A 6,510-nucleotide genomic window follows, 5' to 3' on the forward strand; every position below is an offset into this window, starting at 1 on the left:
GTTCCTTTATCATAGTTAACCAGTAAGTTTTGTATTTGATTTAATTATAGTTTTAGTAAAATTTCCTGTGTGCTCGAGTGTGTTCCTTTTCAATTACGCTCTTTTTTTCTTCCGATTTTGTTACGTCCAGTGACGTTAGTTTTGTATGTATAAATTTTGTAGATAGAAATGTTTCCTTTAACACATTTTTAATATCGTATATTGTTTTTGGTGTGCGGTGTATTGCTGTCGGTAAATCTGGATTTTAATATGTAGCTAATATGATTTGTGTCATAAATTTCTTTTTTTTTATCAAAAACTGATTGTTCGTGAATTATAAACTTACCTGGGTGAATTAACAATTTTTGAGTAAATTGATGTAAAAGCTTTTCTGTTTCTGGGATATAAGTCTATCTAACCTTTCGTTTGAATGTTGAGTTTCTAAAGAGGTAATTGATTCACTTTCTGAATATTATTGGTTTCTGTAAGTTGATTTATATGTTGACGTGATAACGCGTCTGCTACAAGATTTGTTTTCCAGGTTTAGAAATAATAATTGATGAATATTCCTCCAATAAAACAACCATCTTTTTATTTGTGAATTTGGGTTCCTTGGTGAGACTGAGAAAGGTAATGATTGATGATCTGTTTGAATTTCCAGATTCTTGGTTCCGTATAAATAATTTCTTATAGACATCAAAGCACATTCTATAGCATATAATTCTTTTTCATTAGTTGCGTAATTTTGTTGGCTTTTATCTAATGTTTTTGAAATAAATATTAGGGGTATATCATCTTGTGCTCCTACTGCTTCCTTGATTCGGCAGTTGTCAAAGCGAGTTTTTTGGTATAATATTGATTTCATTCCACTGCATTTTGTAAAGAACATTTTAAATTTCCAAAAGCTTGCTTTCCTTCCTCATCACTTCAATGAATACTTTACTTGATGTTCTTTGTGATACTTTTCCTTTACCAGCGGAATTCTTCTTTAATGGATTTGCTATTTTTGCATAGTTTTTTTTATGAATTTTCTATTATATCCTGTTATTCCTCTCAGTTGTCTTATTGCTGTTGGCATAGGATATTCTTTTATAGTTTCGATCTTCTTTGGATCAGCTTTAATTATTCCTTCTGCTACTACGTAGCCTAGAAATTCCACTTCTTTTTTATAAAATTTGGATTTATCTAAAGAAATGATAGTATTTAAATGTTTTGCATGTTCGTCTATGTCCTTTGAAAATATAATAATGTCATATATAAACATGATAAAATTTCCTTATATAATAAATAATTCCCTATTTATGTGTATGTAAACGCACAATATAATCATTAGTTAGTGAGCAGCCAAATGTTTATATATGTAGAATGTGGTAAAATGTAATGTCTTTATTGGGATTCTAAAAGTATGGACAATTGTCAAGATTATTGAAAGTAATAATAAATTATTAACGAAGTTGCATAGGAAAACATTAAAACATCACTTTATTTTTGCACTATTACCTGTTTTATTTGCCATGATAGCAGTTAAAAAATAAAAATTGCAGAATATTAGAAATTGTTTCCAATTGAAGCCCCAAAAAAACACCGTTCTATAGCCTTACAAGATGCACCTAGAAGTATTCGATTATATTTCAAAACAGTTCAATGAGACAACTTTAAAACGTGTAGATCATCATTCTGTTAGTTACACCTCATAAGTTTTCTCCATTACTATTTTACTTGGTGCACAAAGTTGGAGAATTTATCCCAAATTAAACAATTACGGCTATAAGGTCTCATCAAACAACAATAGATATTTACAGGTGATTCATACAGCCATCCATCCGGCCCAGTTTCACTTAATACTTGAACGATGTCAACGTGGCGGAGAAAGTTTAGAATATACTTACACAAATAAAACACTCAAATAATCCTGTAAGAAAATAATCATATATACATAGATGTGTATGTTCTTTGTATTGCTAATACTACATTCATTCTGAAGGTTATTGACCAATGGATAAAAAGCGTCCTTGCCTTTCTTGCTGCACCTCAATCATTGGATTTGTAATCAATCAAAAATGTTTTTAAAAGGATTGTAATAGTGACTTAGAAATTTTATTCTATTTTCTATTTGAAGTCCTTAAAGTCATTGTGGTTTTTAGAGAAGAATAATCTAGGTATAAAATGCAAATTTAAATTTATGTGATTTTACAGAGCCGGAACAAAGAAGCAGTTGTTTCGTAAAATTACTTTCAACAATAATAAAGGGCCCACATAAAAAAGAAAAGAATAGTTTCATAAGGGTATATACCGATTGGGCTTTATTTAATTCAGCAATGTCTCTTCTCCTGTTTTTTATCTAGTTTTTGAGTTTAATTGAGATTTAACCGTTCAACAATATTATATTCCCGGTAGAAAGGAATTTTTAACCTAGTTTATTATAAATCATAATTTTTCCCAGCTTTACCATATTGTAAATTAAGATAATACATTAAAGTGTGAAATGTTACTCCCAATTATTGTTGCTCTCTCCAATTATAATGTTTAAAAAAAGGCTTAATAAATTCAACCTTAATTCAGCAATGAATGTAGGGTCGTTGGGCAATTGGATCTCACCTGAGAACTGACTTAATTTCACACAGTTCATTTAGAGTGGCGTCAGTTCTATGAACTAATATTGGAGAATGGAGTATAGGCACATGGTCTTGGGATGTTCTACAAATTCAATTGATTGCGAAGAAATTAATCATAATATGTATATACGGTTTATGCAGTCACTAACAAAGTCGAAAGAATAAACTGTTTGAAGTAATAGAATTACAATTCAAGTCGATGGAGAAGATAGCTCATGTAAAAGATATACTTCATTTATTCGTAAAATCACTCTTAAGATTAAACGTATTAAAATAAATATATTTTAATATTTGTAAGCCGACATTTTACAAAGGACTGACAAATGCCGGTGTAAACTGATTTTCATTTGCAATTGTTTTAGTTTTTATAATTTACTTTCTCTTATTTTAAACAAATGATTCAATTCATTGAACAAGAGCTATCGATAGTTTCAGTTATCTCATCCGCTGTCTCTAATACGTTATCAATCTACTGGTAGTTCGATTTCAAACATATTGGTGGCACCCATTATACTAAGAAAAAATGTTTTAATTTTCTACATTCGTTGATTGGCCGGTCAGAATGACCAACTTAGCTATCGGTCGCTTTACAACGTCGTTTGTCGTACGAACGTCCACGACACGAACGTGTTCGTCTATACCGGGATAAATATTTACAACGCGACCTAACTTCCATGAGGTCGGTGGAAGATTTTGTTGTCAAACGACTACTAAATCACCCTTATCAACATCCCTTTCAGGGTACTTCCACTTGCACCGCATATGCAAATACATATTTGAGATATTCCTCCTTCCATCTGATACAAAATTGATGAGCAAGCGCTTGGGCTTTTCTAAACCGATTCACGAGCGATATCGGGGGATCATTAATCATGGATTTAGGAGGATCTAGTAAAGGCGCGCCAATAAGAAAGTGACCGGGTGTTAAGGAAACTAATTCATCTGGATCGTCTGACATAGGACAAAGCGGCCGCGAATTCAAACAAGCCTCTATGCGAGCTAATACTGTGGCCATTTCTTTAAAAGTGAAACGAAGATTTCGACAATGTTTTCGGAAATGTTGCTTAAAACTTTTCACTTCAGCTTCCCATAGACCACACATATGTGGTGCACCAGCTGCAATGAATTTCCATACGACACCCTGATGAACAAGAGCCTCCGAAACTGAATCACAACTTTTACGAATGAAACGATTATAATTCCGCACCTCGACGCGCTATAAAGCTATGTAATGCGGCTATAAAATTGGCAGTGGACTAATCCGATACTGCCTCCAAATGAACAGCCTTGGTCGAGAAGCAAACGGATACACAAACATATCCTTTTGCAATTTTGCAAGCCCGACCCGAAAACGATTTTCTCTCAGCAAAGTCCACACCAGCTGTAGTAAACACCCTATCGATAATTGTTCTTTCCGATGGAAGAGCGGCCATAATTTGACTACAATGTTTCTTTTTATCCAAAATCCATACCTTACAATGACGAATGACAGATCGAATCAAATTTTTTGATCTGGGAATCCATAATTCCATTTTCAAGGTACGAAGCATCAGCTGTGTTCCTCCGTGAACATTCTTGACGTGAATATATTCCGTTGTTGCAAAATCGTCAGGCAAAATCCCATTATTGTTGTTTTTATAAAAACAACGTTTGTTTATGAGTGGAGAACGATGGTAATGTTTACCAGGGGGTAAGGCAGGGAATACCTAGTTTTCGGAAAGAGCCACCAATCCTTATCAGTTCCCTTGTTTCTTGTCTGGGATATTCTCCCCAGAAGTTATTTTAAAAAATAACTTCTATGACAAAAAACATTTTTTTACCCAAGTGACGAGATCGTAAGCTCAATAGAAGAGGAACAAAAGAATTACATAAAACTAAAATTCTTTTGGAAAATCTTCTAAATCTTACAACCGCACTTATAAACATTTTCATCTTTCTCCACTTGTTATGATTTCGTTCAGCCTGAACGAAGTAACATAACCATGTAAGTTTGTTTTGTCTGTTACAACAAAACCCCTACGTCGACCGTGCCTGTGTCTATTAATAGAACAGTGTTTGGCTTGCTTGTTACTTGTTCAGGCTGAACGAAATCATAACAAGTGGAGAAAGATGAAAATGTTTATAAGTGCGGTTGTAACAGAGGTTGTATCGGCATAGCGCAGAATTCTGACAGCAAAAGATCAAAACATATTGATGTGAAGTATCACTTTCCACGAAATTACATAGCCAACGGAATAATAAAGCTTCAACATATATCAAGAGAGTCGGAAGTAGCAGACATGTTTACAAAATTATTGGATACATGCAAATTCATAAAGCGTCGATATGAACTACAATTGAAACGTAGAGTTTGAGGGGGTATTGTGTCACTCTGAATATTTATTTTTTTTTAAATAACTCAGTAAATTTAATATTGTTTCATTCACATATGTTTGCATTTTTTGTTGAATGCTTATTTTTGTAGAAAATATTTTTTCTTTCAAATTTGATCCTCCTTCATGTACCTACCATTTTTGAAGTTTGTTCTCTAATTAATAAAACATTTATAAAAATAAATAACCACCGCGTTTTATCTTTGCAAGAATATTATTCATTTTCAATAATATAGTCTGTTCAGTTATAGGTCATTGTAAGTTTTATATGTTATTGATTACAACAAAGTATTTCTATATTTTGTAATTAATTAATTGCAGGCGTAATCTATTTAAGAAAACATAACACGTTTTTACGTATTGCACGATCTCTTCTTCGTCAAATGTCGATAATAATAAGCGGTATTATCGGTATTGCTATTATAGTTAATCTTCTTGTTTGTTGTATGTTATTAATATGTAGCTTTTTCCAGTGTTAACCTTCTGTTGTAGTTGTTCTCAGATTGTAATATTCGTATTTTGTCAAAGTTTGGTATGTGATTGCTACGTTTGCAAGTGTTTTTTCTCCATAATGTAATGTCTGATTTATGTCCCAGTAATCATTTATTTTTTTTTATTTTTTCATGTTTTGTTCCATCACATCCAATGCTATATATTACATTGAGTGAGTTATCGGAATTTTACTTTTAATGTTAATAATAAACATTTTAATATATTGTTGTGTTCCTATCTGCAATTTATGTTTGTTGTGTAAATCAGAGTTTTGGAATCTTCCATATATTCCAGGAAAATAAATCATTTATTTGTAATTTTTCTTAGATATCTCCCTCGTTTTTGGTATTTTATATTTGTTTTTTAGTACCATTTAGTACAGTTCTTACATATAGTACACATTTCTAAAACCACCTCCTTATATCAACCCTAGTTTTCCATCCTAATTTTTATACCAAATGTTCCTCCCAAATTTTAGAATTCTGCCTGTATCTGTTCGACCAGCACAATCAAATGAATTTTGAAAAACTTTTGATACAATTAAGGTAAAAATAGTATCCCATATCCGTCTCCTACCTCTTCACCAATTTTCGAACAAATCGGTAAAGCCATTTTTGAGTTATAAACATTCTTTTATATATAGATGTTTTTTAGGATAATGAAACCTATATATTCATATGTGTTTACATTGCTGTAAATAATATTTCATTCATTTACAGGCATTGGATGCACAGCATAGAAAAGCAGTTGCAGATATGATTCATGAATTGAGTGATAAAGCACAGTTCATTACAACCACGTTTCGACCGGAGCTGTTGGAAAATGCCCACAAGTTCTATGGCGTTCGTTTTAGGAATAAAGTAAGTCACATTGATTGTGTTACACGGGAGCAAGCAAAAGACTTTGTGGAAGATGATAATACACATGCGTAAAATATTATTGTAAATGATAAAGATATTTGTCATATTTACACTCAAAAACGTTATAAAACCTGTTTATGTAATAATGTAATTTTTGGCCCAGCTCTTAATAAAAAAAATTATGTAAAGAAA

The 6,510-nt window shown here is 32.0% G+C and overlaps 2 long non-coding RNA genes across 2 annotated transcripts; one reads left to right on the plus strand and one right to left on the minus strand.

Moving 5' to 3' along the window:
* Positions 1 to 1,502: 1,502 nt before the first annotated feature.
* LOC131800741 (uncharacterized) lies at positions 1,503 to 2,193 on the minus strand. The gene is made up of 3 exons (XR_009341514.1): positions 1,951 to 2,193; positions 1,670 to 1,891; positions 1,503 to 1,589 (listed from the first exon to the last, which is right to left on the minus strand). It is a non-coding gene; the product is annotated as an uncharacterized LOC131800741 (long non-coding RNA).
* Positions 2,194 to 5,151: 2,958 nt separating this feature from the next.
* On the plus strand, positions 5,152 to 6,510 carry LOC131800742 (uncharacterized). The gene is made up of 2 exons (XR_009341515.1): positions 5,152 to 6,060; positions 6,178 to 6,510. It is a non-coding gene; the product is annotated as an uncharacterized LOC131800742 (long non-coding RNA).

Source organism: Musca domestica, unplaced genomic scaffold (assembly GCF_030504385.1).
Source record: "Musca domestica strain aabys unplaced genomic scaffold, Musca_domestica.polishedcontigs.V.1.1 13, whole genome shotgun sequence".
Classification (NCBI taxonomy): Eukaryota; Metazoa; Arthropoda; class Insecta; order Diptera; family Muscidae; genus Musca; species Musca domestica.